At 41.6% G+C, this 16,105-nt stretch overlaps 1 protein-coding gene across 5 annotated transcripts in view; it reads left to right on the plus strand.

The window, feature by feature from the left end:
- The window catches only part of kat6b (K(lysine) acetyltransferase 6B), a 56,792-nt gene that overhangs the window by 7,743 nt on the left and 32,944 nt on the right, over nucleotides 1-16,105 (plus strand). The gene's annotated exons all lie outside the window — the stretch shown is intronic.

Raw genomic sequence — 16,105 nt, forward strand, 5'->3', positions numbered from 1 at the left:
TATTCATCAAGCTTCAGGAAATGTTCTTGCATCTCTCATGTATGTTGAGCATTGAAGTAGTTGATAGTGCATGTGCCTGAGGGTCTCATTTCCAGTGTCTGTGCAAATTCTATTTTTTTTTCCTTTCCTTCTTTCTTTTCTCAAGTGCACCAAAATCCACTTATAGTGAGTGTCATAATTGGCTGAAAATTTGAGTATCAAGTTAGAAATGTACAGAGCAGGTGGTCCACGAGGCTGGAATTGAACACCACTGTTCTGAGGGATGGTTATTTGTCAGTATTGTGATGCAACTTCACATCCACAATATTGCTGATACCTCGGTAGCATGCTATCTGTAAATGTAACAAGTTATTTGACAAGGAACACTGTTATGGGCGCGGTTACACGTCTCTGACAAAGTGTCATGGTTTGCTTGAGGTATTTTTCATGTGAATTTTTTTTTTTTTTTTTGATCTGGTCGAATTGAACCAGGGTGTAAATCTTGTAGTTCCTGAGATGTATGAAAGTAAAGATGTATTGATCTGATGTGGATCTGGAACAGCTTAATTAGACCACCTGATCCACTCCATATTTTCTGATGTGAAATACTAGAGAGAGAGAGAGAGAGAGAGATGTGGAGAATTTGGTTTGAGTACTGTGAGGATCTCGGTATGGGATCATTATTTGGTTTGTATGATACTCAGAGCTTTGATTTATGTTGAACAAGCTTCTGGAAATCATAGCAAATTGTCATTGGAAGGGTAAAAGCGGTATACGTCTCATCTGCCTGCTGTTTTATTGAGGAAGTTACAAATTGTAGTTTTATTAGACTAATTATTAGGCTTATTTTGCTCCATTTGTCAACATGATTGTGTAGGTTTTTTTTTTTTTTTTGTGCTTAATTTGGGCAAAGCTTCACCAGTCTAATGTTGCTTTAATATGTAGAATGGCTTTATCCAATGGTGGTTAAAGTACTAGTCATTTGTCATTTGGATTAAACGGAATATTAAACTGGACCGAACATCAGGGGATTGTTATTTAAATCTGTTCTAATCTTGCTGGTCATTTAAGTCGTGTTTCCTGGCTCTTGGTGCTCATTTTTTGCCATGGGTTACTAACAATGGGAGGCCATTTGGTAATCAAATCTTGGAGCACATTCCCTCGTCTGCTTCTTGTTGAGTTGTTCATTGAAAGCAAAAGCTTTTGGTTTCCAGGCGCGGGGGCTTGACTGTTGCTAAGCGATGTGTTTTTCATTGACACTAGGACATGATAGCATAGTGCCAGTTGTCTTTTTTTTTTTTTTTTTTTTTTTCATAATCGGGGAGAAGGTCTGCCATCTCGCAGATGGTTTAGGGAGCCGGCAGTGGTGGGCCGGCCACTGATTAGCTCAATGCGTTAAAAGGACTCTTTTGTTGTTAATTGTGTGCTTGGGGACTGGTCAGTGTGCAGCTGCTCCAAGCCTCTTTATCATATGCTGCTAGGGGTTAAAATTTGAGAAAGGAGAGGGGCCAAACCTGGCCTCTTTTGTGCCATGTGCTGGCAGGATCAGATTTTGTAGTGATGAAGGTATATTAGATCTCTTGGCTGGTTTCCTTTTAGACGTTCTTAAAACTCTTGCGTGAAACGCAGTAATTGAATGAAGGTCTGTGAAAGTAATGCTGATTATATCAGTTTGGGGGAAGTGTTTTTGTAGAGTGCTGGGCCACTGATTTGCAGCTGTGGCTACCATAATAGCTCTACTTGTTACACAATGCATTATTGAGGCTTAGACATCAAGTAATCAGATTTCTGGCGAGTATGAGCAGACTGGAGGTCTAGACCTGAATCATGCTGACAAAAGAGAATTCTGGATTCCCAATACAGCCCATTACATCAGCCGTTTTATTTTCTTTATGTAGTATCGCTTTTTTTGTATTTCACTCCCTGGTTGTTAAAACCTCATGTCCTTGCAAAATTAATCTCTCAAAAGCGTATGCATCTTTGCATATGCACCAAGTATACAGAAGTATGCAAAACGTAAACGCGTGAAGACAGTTTTGTTTCACACGCTGCTAGCGTTGCATTGTTGTGCTTTCCGCTCTCCACACTGTTTTAATTGGACGGATATAATTTCAGATCGTCAGTCACCAGACGTTACTTTTTCACCGGATGGAAGTAATTTTTCAGATGTGTTTCTTTTTACACAATTACACATTTTACACACATCTATCAAGTGTGTGTGCAGTAAAACAGAAATCTGTCAGTGCTGCCGTGTCGGAGAGCGAGGGCAGATTTATGGCTTTAGATGAGGGCTTCTCGTAGCAAAAAAGTGGCGTTCATTAGAGTAGCTGATCAGCACTTGCTTTCGCTATTACTGTCCTGATCAGTCTAACATTTATTTATTAATGGAGTTCCTTTCAAAGTGAACCCAGGGCTACCACTTTCCTGGCGGAGTGTGCGTCACTTTTTACATAACGCTGCCTATGAAAGTAAGTGGTGTTTCTTTGGAGGTTATCAGGTGATGGCTTGATGAGCAGGAAATACTACTTGAATGTAAATTACTTTGAAACAAAACGCTATATAATTTTACCAACCAAATTCAGCTCAGGCCCTTTAGTACAGCACTAACGTTAGTTCATTTAGTGATGGAAATAATGACTGTATCGAGGATTCTGGGTAATTTCCCCAAACTCTCGTACTGCATCTAATGGAAAAGTGCTAGAATGGTTGTTGGATAGTTTTGGATTTTACAAGGCTTTATTGCACAAGTGGTGAAGGCAATGTCATCTTTATTTTAAGACTGCTGTTTTTCTGTAATGTATGCTCTCCAGACACGCCGTTTAAAGTTTCCGTTTAAATTGTTTTCTTGGGAGTGTAAACCACAAAAGGCCTAAATCCTATAATTAAACACGTTGCTATGATGTTAATTTGTCATGTGGCTAAAGAAAGGGTTGATGTGTGGTATGCACTTGAAACACTAAAACATTAGTTTGGAAGCCCATAAATATTTGGTGCACTGTGTACCTGGAAGATGCAGTAGAAAATTCAGCATGCTGAATAGGATTAATGGACATGGTGAATTCTTTCTGCTAATCAAGCCTATACATGGAGCTGATTGGTGGATAAACCAGTGTAGGTGTGGCATTTGTCATTCAAAGCTGTGATTTGAGCAGCTCTAAAGATGCTGATTCGTTTCTCTTTAAACCGGTTTCAATCCCACGTTTGCAGATACGTTGGCTCTGTGAGCTCTCTGATGACTTTTGGGTTTCACACCGACTGCCTTTTTCAGTTTGTAAAGTTTTACCCTGTCCACACTAGGGATTTTGTACCGATACGATACTACTTTCGTACCGCAACACCTGTCCACACCAGCAACTATACCGGTACTGTATCGATCCGAAACCCACAAGTGTATGGGTTTCGTACCAGTTAGGGATGTTAACTGATGACCGTTTGATCGGTGGTTGACCGAATCAACGTCAACCGGTTAATTTTTTTTTTTTTTTGGTTGTCGGTTAAAAAAAAAAAATCAATTGTTTTGGAGCGGAGAACCTGGAATTCTGTGTTGTAAACGCTTGGGGTATGCCATGCGGTGTAAGGGCGACAGCTGACAAATCAGAAACACCCATTCAGTCATGTCCCACCCCAGTTGAAGACAGCTGCCACGTGGTGAAAGTGTAGACACAGGCTTTTTAGCTTAGAAATTACTTTTTTTAATTATTATTAGAAGGCACATGGAGTTTAGTCCTGCCTTGGCCAGTGCATTCTGAAAGTAGTATGTTTTGGTCTGTAGCCAACAATGCATGTTGTTGCAGATCATATCTCTCCACACAAACTAAAGGCGCAGATGCCGACTTTTTCACGGCTGAATCGTGCAGATCCAATTATTTTATTTATTTTATTTTTTTTTTGGGGGGGGGGGGCGTTGGAGCGTCTGAATAATTATCACTCCAACTCCCCCCCCCCCCCCCCCCCCCAAAAAAAAAAAAATCGGATCTGCACGATTCAGCCGTGAAAAAGGCGGCATCCCCAAAAGGCGCGCCGTTTGCATCCTTGCTTAAACTCCTAGGTTAACTGGCTAATGAGGCTTGGTGGTCGGTCAAGATTTTTTTATTTTTGTGTTCGCCATCCCTAGTATTGGTACTGTAGCGCTTCGCTGTAGTGTGGACAGATGAAGCGGTTCTGTATCAATACAAATATAATGAGCATGTGCAAAGTCACACACCTCAATCGATGTCTTCGCTGAATAAAATGGTGAAGAATGGAGATTTGTTTTCTTTGTTTCTTTCTCAACTGCCTCACGCGTTTTATACGATTCAACTGAAAAAAATGACCACCAGAAATACAGACTGTACCTTGACAACAAAAAGCGCACACACGTCGTTTTATCCGCCATATTCTCAGAAGGAAGTTACTCGGTAACCACGGAAACATTTCGCGCACGCGCATTTCAACTACCGTGAAAGAAAACCGCAAACATTTCTCGCTAGTGTGGACAGATGCACTAAACTGTACCGGTATACTTTGTATCGATACAGTTGTACCACTATTGTACCGGTATATATGTGAACACAGCATTTAACTCCTATATAGGGCAGTCCACAGCACTTGTACATTTGTATCCCAGGTGACTGATAGACAGCTGTGTAGGGGATGGGTTTTTATTTGGGGGGCTGCTAACTTTTTGTATTTCAGCCTTGTTGTTCATGGAATTAATTTTCGTTTATTTATTACACCATCAATCACTTGTAAATCCTGCGCAGGTGGTTTTCTTTCCTTTTCATATGCACTCCTTAGCTGTATCATATTTTATAGCGTGTATGCATCATGGGCAATAATTCTGACGTTTCTCTGATGAGAACAAACCTTCAAAATTCATTTATACTGGAAACCTTGCATCAGGTGTTGAATTTGCTGTCATTTTAATATACAGTTTTACAGAATTTGAAATGAGCATTAAACCCCAACAATAAAGGCCTTGGGATGAGTGAGGAGATATCGCAAGCTGCTGTTATAAAATTTTTTTGGAACTCTAGTGAGATGGTTAAACAATTCCTGTTACTACTTGTGCTATTCGTCAGGTGTAAACTTCAGTGTTTGTGGTTACGTTGGTAAAACACAACCAAAAATTGGTCTGGTCACTGATGGTTTAGAGCATAATTTACAAATGCTGACACTTGTGAAAGTTCTCTGCAAAAATGTGTAATGTATAAATGGTATGTGTCTTGACTGTCAGCTGCTCTAAGACATCTGGTTTGGACTGAACTGGTTTTCATACTTTGCTCAGTCCAGGATCATTTGTCCCAAGCCATTTACTTTTGTTGATGAGTGATTGATTTATTTCTGATGAAGCGATACTTTCTCTTCTCCCTGTGATGCTGAGTGACTGAGAGCTATTATTAGTGTGCAAAGCCTGTTCATGGCAGAATTATTTTCTTCTCATTTGGCTTGTTGAGTGGCAGGAGCATCATAAGGATGGCACTTGGTTTCTAAGAAAAACATCCCATGTAAATGAAGCCATTTTATTTCCTGCATTAGCACAGTGTTGTAATTGCATTTCTTTTTACCATTTCTGTTTTAAACATGCTGTAACGTGTTGCAGAGAAACACTGCCCCACTTTACAGGTTGCGGAATCAGTGTTAATGTCACTGAACTGGCTCGAGCATCTAATACAATAGTGTGCTTTATCCTCATCAGAGTAACCTGGATCAAGTAATGGTAATGTAATAGGCCTCTGGACCTTGTTAATTCTTGTGCTGTTGAGGCTTGGATGAGCTAATGGAGCTGTTGGAAAATGTAATAGGACAAGGCCTGGGTCAGGAAGAGAGCATATCTGCTGCACATTCCTCTCTCACAGTCAGCCATGAGACATTCCCATGCTTCATACAGTCGATACCAGCAATTAATGGTATTATATCTGTGACAGAGCCTTCTATCTGCACTGTAATCTTGGAATTTATATTAAGAAAAAAACCCCAGAGTTTTATGTGGGATGCAAAGTAAGTTTACTTTGGCCCTGTTGACATTCACTGACTGGGTGAGATTTGTCAAGACGAGGCATGGCGCCTTGTTGAGTCAATCACTTCTCTGTTAATGAACAGTTGATCACCAAAGAGCTCTATCTATCTCTCTCTGCCCTTTCATCAGTTCGGCCAAGTGACACCAAGGCCCTGTCCACACGGCAACGGATTCGGGTGAATCCGGTACAATTGTTTATCGTTTAGGCCTGGCGTCCACACGGTACCGGTGTTTTGGGTGCCCCAAAACGAAATCTTTTGAGAACTGGTTCCAGAGTGGAAAGATTTGGCAACGTTGCTGTTGCGAAGTCGTCTGGATGAGTAGAACGGATTTGTTTACGATGACGTCACAACCACATGACTGTGTGCTTCATGCCGGGTAGAAGTGTAACGAACTCGATGCGAGTTGTCATCAAATCCTATAACTTGGTTCATGAAACGCGCTTACAAAATATTTTCACTGTGAATATTTGTGTAATGGTGCAAAGTGAGAGAGAGGGAGAATAGCCCTTAGGGCAGAGTCAATCCCGCCAGCAAAAATAGGGGAAAAAAAGGAGCGATTTCACCTCTTCAGATGTTGGTTTAAGTCCTACAATACATTCCTCAAAAAGGGTGTAGAAGAACAAATTAATCCATCAACGTGTAGCATTCAATTTATTCCAGACCATTAAATACGCCGCCTTCCGCGTAGAATCATACATCATCCTCGCCGCCATATTGGATGGGTCAAAGCGGAGAATAAAGATGCCTCATTCATGTGCTGCGTTTAACTGTACCAACAGGTTTACCGTCCAAACGAGATCACATGGGATTACCTTTCACAGGTGAGACTGGGAAAAATACTTTTCATTGTATTTGGTCATTATAATGTAATTTTTACGAACAGATTTTTCTGACTTTGTGGCTCGCGCATAATAGTTTATGCACATGCGTCCTTACTACTTCTTCTATTGTTCTGGTGTCTCTGAAGGGACCGTCTTACAGCGCCCCTAGAGGTGTGGCATGTTTATTGCATCATTTTCAGCAAGCATTGCGTTGCCATATGGACCTGATATTTTACTGATCGTTGCCCATGTGGACGCAATAATTATTATTTTTTTTTTAATAACATCTCGTTGCCGTTGTCATGTGGATGTGGCCCAAGTTTGATTATGGCTGTAGTCTTCGCTAGAGACACATCATCCATATAGAGCAGGGTGGTTTATCTGCATGGACTTTCTGTAGCCTGTTTGAAATGTGAGAGACCTGATCACCCACTTCACTGAATAATGTAAAATCTGATGCTCTTGCCAGAATCTCTCTCTCGAATTTCATAAAGCCTGCCCTTTTTTTTTTTTTTTTGCATCCACTACAAAACTTCATGGCAGCAAGTCTCAACCCCACCCCCCAGAGGTACTGCCTGGATCGCATTTTTGTAGTAATCAAAAAAAAAAAATCATTGTACTTGTCACATTAGTGAAGTTCTTAAATGTTGGTGCCTCACCAAATGGCTTTTTTTTTTTTTTTGTTAAGGGAGTTATCTCAACAATCGCATGCTTGCCCAAGATGAGCGCTCTGCTGCCTCTAAAGTGAAAAGTTCAAATTTTTGAAGTTGCAAAATTGAGCGTTGCCTCGGCTTTGCCCAACATTTCTAGCGTTTAACTTTTACAGGCGTTTGGCTGGTAAAGAAGCAAAAATAATTGCGTAGTTTGATTTTGCTCCGACATGGATGAAACAACCATTAAGAATGTATTGCAGCTAGTATATCGGCTTCTTTTCTGCTTGTATGAAAATCTGTGCTGTGCATAAACTCTGACCTTTCATCTGTAGAGTGCAGAGGGCAGAGCCGCTTGCTGCGTGAAAAGGGTTGTGTGGTTTTTTTTTTATTTTTATTTTTATTTTTATTTTTTTTAAATCGACATTTTATTTGAGGAACAAAATTAATTCATAGAAGTACACAGGTCAAATATTTGGTACTCCCAAATCCTACCTGCACGTTTTTAAAAGAATAAAGCGTGTATGTGTAAACCTCTACACTGTAGACCCTTGAGTCCCAAACATAAAAATGGCTCCAAGAGCTTGCCCCAACACATTAATTCCCTCACCTATCATACCTTTGTTCTTGATGGCCAGCATAGAAAGTTCTTTACCTGTGCGTTAAAGTGTTGGTTGACATGACTGCGCTCGTGAATGTTTACTTTTTAAACATTTAACCAATAAGGCGTGACAGCCTGCTTTTGAAATGGGTTCAACTGCTCGAATGGCATTTAAAGTCTTCTTTAAACAAGTGTTTTTTGTTCTTTGCTCATGCTCAGGAAGCTCTTGTGTATTGCGTGTTGCAAAGGGTTTGCTCTATAAAGATGTGTAGATGGGTTTGACCCCAGCCCTGGATCAGATCCACTGATGTACACTGCTATGAAAGCCTTCAATGTTGGCTGAGACAATAGACATTACGCAGTATGACATGACACAACTTGTCTTAAAGAAAGCTGCCATCTTGCTTTTGATGTTTCACATAACTAAGCAACAGACTTGTGCAGAGAATCGTCATGGTTACCAAGAGGAAGTCAATGTAAGCACAGGATTGGGTATTGGCCCAGGCCCAGAGGTCTGAGGGTGTGTGTGTGTGTGTTGGGGGTGGGGGCTTAAATTCTTATTTAAAATTGTGTTCTTGCATATTTCATAAGAATTCGTTATGTCTGTGGTGTTTCATGCCATTCCTGGACATAAGAATACTGCAGTCTAAATAGCCATTCCCTGTGATTTTTGTTCCACAACCTAGAGGCAAAGCTGCATTACTAGCGTATGGGTGCAAACTAAGGTCATACAGACCCTGGGGAAAATCTACATATGAAACAGCACAAAATCATGGTTCTCATAGCAGAGTAACTTTCAGCTCCTGATCAAGAACAGCGTGTGCTGCACAACTCTTCGCTAATTGGGTACTGTTCAGTTAGAAACAGTCTGAGGCAGGTGAAAAGCCATGTGATTATGATGAGTTCAGTTTATATAGTGCCTTTCTCAAAACCCAAGGTTGCTTTACAATTATGGGGGGGGAGTCCACCAAATAAAGGTCAGGATGTCATTCCAATGGTGTAGCAGCCACAGTCCCATCAAAGGGCGCACGAAAACAAGTCCCACCCTGCCACCACAGCTGCCGTGACGGCACCGGGCAACATCACTTGGAACACCACACCATGGATCCACAAAGCGAGCACAGACGCACTGCCACGCAGAGCACTGGTATGTCCCAAACCGCCTTCACAGCCGCCACAATGCTACCGAGCAACATGAATGAATAAATGAATGAATTTATTTTTATTTTGAACATGTATAAAAAAATATATGTAACTATTTGTACATACAAAAGAGAAAATGAGAAATAAAATAACAGAGCTAAAACACTGCACATTGTTCGAAAAAGGAGTGGGAAGAAGTACAATACTTTTTTTTTTTCAATTTCCCACCCCTTTTTATCTACCCTGAAATCCAAACTACATTAATACACCTATAAAAAATATATATACCATATATATATATACTTCATGAATATCTATATAAATATATAATTACCAAAATAAATACACACTTCATAAACATCTATAAATATAATTACAAAAATAAATATCTACTACATACCTATCCCCTGTAAGTATGAATATATAAACTATCCCCATAAATATATACCATGTACTTAGTTCTAATATAACAATCAACCCTATTTTATTTATCCCTCATCCTCCGTTAACATACTTCCTCTTCTATATACTTGTTTAAAAATGGACGCTCGGAACATTATGCCAAGCACTAAAGCACTGCTGGACAACCATGATGTTAAAATGAGCAACGAGCTCACTGCAGTCCATAGCTAGGAGCACAGGCATCACCCACAGCGAACCAAGGCCTGGAGGGAACCGATGCCCAAAACTGGGTCTGGAGCTGCACCACAACTGGCAGATATAAACACTCAAACTACACACACAAAGTAAAACAAAAGAGAAAATAAAACGAAAACCAAAAATAAGCTCAAGTGAGAAGCGGCAGCCAGAAGGCACACTGTGTACTCTCAACCGGAAATGGAGGGGGGCAAAAAAACCTTTGAGCCAAGTTTCTATAGATAAGACCATAACGCAAGTGACAAAATGAAAATGGGTTCAGTATTTGTGCATTTTTCTGCCTGCAGATTACAGTAATGCAAAAAAAAAACCTTTCACTTTTTGTTGGTTTAAAAATTCCATGTAGACGTTAATGTCTGTATCCAATAATAAACATTGGATCACTCCATGCATCCCGTCTCTCTCCCCCCCCCCCCCAAAAAAAAAAAAAAAAAAAATCAGATCAGTGTCTAATAAAGCTACAGCATGTAGTGCTACGATTTATTCACTGCTTTCCACTTTTGGTGTTTTTCTGTCAACTTTACACTGAATGCGAGTGTTCAGCAGTCTGAGCCGTTGGCAGCAGGTGTGTGTGTGTGTGTGTGTGTGTTTCGTCATTAGTTGTCAGACTTCTGTATTCAGGATGTTTAGAGCTCTGCTTTAATTCTCTCTTCATCGCAGCAGCTGTGAAATCTTGCTCCTCTTTTGAAGTGTCCTTATAAAAGTGTGGGTTTAATAATGGACCATTTCCTCTCTAAACAACTCTTCAATTCTTGTGTAAGATTGCTGGTTGGATGTGATGCCTGATTAACACTTGACTTAAAACCAAATATAAAGGTTGCTTTTGTAGTTTATCATAAACACGATAGAAACTAGGGTTGCAGTGATTCGTTCACCAACCTGACCATGTTGATTTCTGAAAACATATCGACAGATTTTTGTCCATGCATCATTTAACTAACAAAGTACTGTAAAAGTACAGAGGCGAGGCTTTTATTTCTGTGTCGACTGTAATGTATTGCTGACGCTCTTGTGGGTAGCGTGCTACATACACTATAAGATGGGTCTGTAGGGATGGATTGCCATGCCATAGTAACCATTTATGAACCATCTTCTCCCTTTCACTGTACAGCATCGAGCACACCAATCCCTGTACTTGATGCCATGTTCTATCTCCGCCCATTCTTCTGACTCCCTGTAATAGTATTGGATACAGAGATGATACAGAATAGTGACGTCACGACTGTGCTTTAAACCCGCGGTGGAATCATAATTTCCTTTTCTCTGGCGGTGGATTCCACACGTGAAAGAGACGTCATTGCATCTGTGCTAAAGAACAGAACAAAGAACGAGCTATTGATACCGGACCTTTAGCCAAAGTTCAATGTATTTTGATCTTCGCGTAGTTGTAATAATAACTGAACTGGTTAGTTACTGCAGTCCACGCAGTATTTTAAAGAGAAAAGGCGACCGGATCCCTTTTCCCTTTCGCAACGTTGACAAACTACAAACAAGATTCCTTCCAGATCATTAGACGACCGACGGGACACCAATCTTCAGCTGACGAGCTGTAAAAGCAAAAGGAACAGAACGGTTTCCTCCTTGGACCTGCGCTGTCTTCGGATAACAGATGGCGCACTTTCAGTCGCCAAGCAAGAGCGAGCTTAAGTAAGGTTAGCATCTGGGCAATTGTTAGTCTTAGTTGTGGCTAGTTAATATGAAGTGTTTATTTGAATTCATTCATGGCTTAAATGTATGCATTTTGATTCACATGAAAATCGGTCTTAGACCGCATGTTTTGATTTTGCTTTGTTTACTATCTGTATTTTAGTTAGATCGTGCATGCATTCTCGCTCATGCGCGCACTACACCTCTCAACATTGGGATTTCAGGAGTAGCTAAGGTTGAGTAGAAGTTGGGTTTAAGGCCTAGCTGAGACTAGTTCCTAAACTACAGATTCTTTGTCGCGCTCTCCTTGTTGCCCATCCCCTTTTAGGTAAGACCTAGCATAAGGCTCGTGCATTCCTCTTTCTCTCTCACACACAAACGTGTTTTTTGTTTTGTTTTTTTCTTTCTCCCCCCTCACATTTTAGCATCCACTCGCCCCTACACTGAACTTGTAGCTTATTACTTCTGATCACAATTAGTGCCTTAGTTATCATATACACTACTGATTATTACCTGTATTGTATCACCATTTATATTGAATTATTCCTTGGCTGCTATTGTTGCTATATCTGAGCAGTATCTCATTATCTCTAGCTGCTTTATCCTGTTCTACAGGGTTGTAGGCAAGCTGGAGCCTATCAGATTCGAAAATGTCACAGGCGAAAGGCGGGGTACACCCTGGACAAGTCGCCAGGTCATCATAGGGCTGACGCATGGACACAGGCAACCATTTACACCTATGGTCAATTTAGTCACCAGTTAACCTAACCTGCATGTCTTTGGACTGTGGGGGGGAAACCAGAGCACCCGGAGGAAACCCACGCGGACACGGGAAGAACATGCAAACTCCGCACAGAAAGGCCCTCGCCGGCCACAGGGCTCAAACCCGGACCTTCTTGCTGTGAAGCGACAGCACTAACTACTACACCACCGGGCTGCCCCCTGATCAGTATTAGTTTGCTAATTCGTGTCAGCTATTTCAATAAATGTTATCTTTGGAATAAACCGTGTCCTGTCTCTTGCTACAACATTCACTGAGTGTCAACCTCTGCCAAACAAGTGTTCTAATTGCCTTCACCCATTTGGTTGTGTTATGAAGGTTATAGGTCTAGAGTAAATGTATTACTGTACATTAGAGCTACAATACTCACCAAAAACTATAGCAACATCTCATCTCTAGCTGCTTTATCCTGTTCTACAGGGTCACAGGCAAGCTGGAGCCTATCCCAGCTGACTACGGGCGAAAGGCAGGGTACACCCTGGACAAGTCACCAGGTCATCACAGGGCTGACACATAGACACAGACAACCATTCACACTCACATTCACACCTACGGTCAATTTAGAGTCACCAGTTAACCTAACCTGCATGTCTTTGGACTGTGGGGGAAACCGGAGCACCCGGAGGAAACCCACGCAGACACGGGGAGAACATGCAAACTCCGCACAGAAAGGCCCTCGCCGGCCACGGGGCTCAAACCCGGACCTTCTTGCTGTGAAGCGACAGCACTAACCACTACACCACCGGGCCGCCCCCTGATCAGTATTAGTTTGCTAATTCGTGTCAGCTATTTCAATAAATGTTATCTTTGGAATAAACCGTGTCCTGTCTCTTGCTACAACATTCACTGAGTGTCAACCTCTGCCAAACAAGTGTTCTAATTGCCTTCACCCATTTGGTTGTGTTATGAAGGTTACAGGTCTAGAGTAAACGTATTACTGTACATTTAGAGCTACAATACTCACCAAAAACTATAGCAACATCTCATCATCTCTAGCTGCTTTATCCTGTTCTACAGGGTCACAGGCAAGCTGGAGCCTATCCCAGCTGACTACGGGCGAAAGGCGGGGTACACCCTGGACAAGTCACCAGGTCATCACAGGGCTGACACATAGACACAGACAACCATTCACACTCACACCTACGGTCAATTTAGAGCCACCAGTTAACCTAACCTGCATGTCTTTGGACTGTGGGGGAAACCGGAGGAAACCCACAGGGAGAACATGCAAACTCCGCACAGAAAGACCCTCGCTGGCCATGGGGCTCGAACCTGGACCTTCTTGCTGTGAGGCGACAGCGCTAACCACTACATCACCGTGCCGCCACTATAGCAACATCATGAAGTTCTTCCATTGACTTAATAGTTTAGCTATAAACTATTACACTTCAATTTGGGACTGATCCATTTTTACATGAGACTGATTTGATAAGCTTATTGCACCTACAGGTCAATTATTACTATTCAATTAAATATTAGAAGTTATTAATTTTAATAACTCTGTAAAATTGGGTACCAGTCCAATGGACAAAATCTGAGCTACAATTTGATAGTTATGTAAATAGTAATTTGTAGTCGGAAAAGGAAGAAATCTATGCATTATACAAAATGTATGGAAAATGCATATAAAGATGGAAGTAACTGTTGGATAATGAATGGCAGCTGTGAGGATTTTGTTAAATGGGCAGAAGCGTGGATCTACTTAACATGCTTAACTTCCACGCCAGTGTTTAAGAAGGTACATGGGGAAGCTTTATAGTTGCCCTCTGGTGTCTCATTGGTGGTTCTGATCTCTGAAGTGAGTTCGGTGTAGTCAGCTGTTGCATCAGTGGAGGACTGCAGGGAAGGAGACCTCAGTGTGGCAGAGGTTGTGCTGAACTTCTAGCCATAGCATTGCATCTGCTTCTCCGGGGAATGTGGAGGAAGGCTTATGATTCTGTGTCGGGCAGAAATCTTGCAGGAGGTCCAGCCGTAGACTTGTAGTTTGCTTTTCTAGGGATAATGGATGAGCTGAAGTTTGTCTGTCTCTCTTGCAGTGGTGGAGACTTGGCTGAGGTGAAGGCAAGCTTCAGTTAAGTGTTGCATGACTCGGAGGCTCCGAGATCCAGGTGGATGAAAATCTAATGCTCATCTCGCAGGCGTTTGAGTTTCTGGACTTTTAGAATGAGATGTGATGAGGCTGGTCAGTGTTCCTGCCTCTCCTCGTCCAGTGGTGCTGATTTATTGGTGGTGGTTAAAGTGAGATGGAAACCTGGGGTTGTACAAGCAAGATTTTCCAATGCGTAGGACACCAAACATGATGTAGGTGTTGAGCTCCATGTGACCTTTTGAGATAAACAGATTACACACGTGTGTGTGTGTGTGTGTGTGTGTGTGTGTGTGAATAGTATTTAAAATACTACTTATTTATATGCACATGATGTATATTTTGTGGGTGTGTACACATGCGTGTGGGTCTGACACCCCCCACACACACACGCGCGCACAGTATATGGAAAAGGGGGCATGAATGTCTTAAAACAGCTTAGAGATGTGATGTTTTGGTATAGTTTGTTACACAGGAAAGGTCATACTTTGGGGTGATATCACAGCAAAGTTCAGGCAGTTCTGTCGTTTATTTGCACCATGTTGTGCACAGGACCATTACCTCTATATGCTTGTGATTTTTATATTTTTAAACACTTAAAACACTTTTCCTCTTTAATGGACTCCCTAACGTTATAACTAGCCAGCAGCAACCAGATGAAAAGGATAATTGAGGTGAACTTAACGCATGAAAGTGTGACCGATAGAACTGATTGGGACATGCGCTGTTCTTTCAGGGAAAATAAAGCTGTGTTCACACACATACCGGTACGATAGTGGTATAACTGTATTGATACAAAGTATACCGGTACAGTTTAGTGCATCTGTCCACACTAGCGAGAAATGTTTGCGGTTTTCTTTCACGGTAGTTGAAATGCGTGTGCGCGAAATGTTTCCGTGGTTACCGAGTAACTTCCTTCCGAGAATATGGCGGATGAAACAACGTGTGCGCGCTTTTTGTTGTCAATGTACAGTCTGTATTTCTGGTGGTCATTTATTCAGTCGAATCATATAAAACACGCGAGGCAGTTGAGAAAGAAAGAAATCTCTGTTCACTATTTTATTCAGCGAAGACATCGATTGAGGTGTGTGACTTTGCGCATGTGCATTATATTTGTATCGATACAGAACCGCTTCATCTGTCCACACTACAGTGAAGTACTACAGTACCGATACTGTACCGGTACGAAACCCATACATTTGTGGGTTTTGTACCGATACAGTTATACTGCTACAGTACCGGTATAGTTGCTAGTGTGGACAGGTGTTGCGGTACGAAAGTAGTATCGTATCTGTACAAAATCCCTAGTGTGGACAGGGTATTAGTGAGGGAATGTCATTAAATAGTTGTCACATCAGCTGTGGTGGTGTTTGCTCTGCAAGCTTCATTTACTGCTCAAGAGTGAAACACCCTGATTCCACATGAAGTAATCATGTGTCACACAAACAGAAGTTGAGCAATGAGAGGGCATTGAAAGCAAGACCGAAAAGGTTAAAACTCAGTACGTTTACATGCACATCCAAATCGAGCTGCTGTCGGTAATCGAGCGGAAGGTCCCAGCAGGGTGCCAGAGAAATCCAATCCTACATGCACAGTGTTTAAATCGAGCTATTGTTATGAGGTGCATTGTGCACCCGAGCCACAGGTGGCGCTACACGCCCCATCGTGTTGGTACACTTCCAGTTGTCGTCATGAAGAAGAGCTATTCAAGAGTATAAACAAAGTGACTACAGGCGGAAA

Source organism: Neoarius graeffei, chromosome 7 (assembly GCF_027579695.1).
Source record: "Neoarius graeffei isolate fNeoGra1 chromosome 7, fNeoGra1.pri, whole genome shotgun sequence".
NCBI lineage: Eukaryota > Metazoa > Chordata > Actinopteri > Siluriformes > Ariidae > Neoarius > Neoarius graeffei.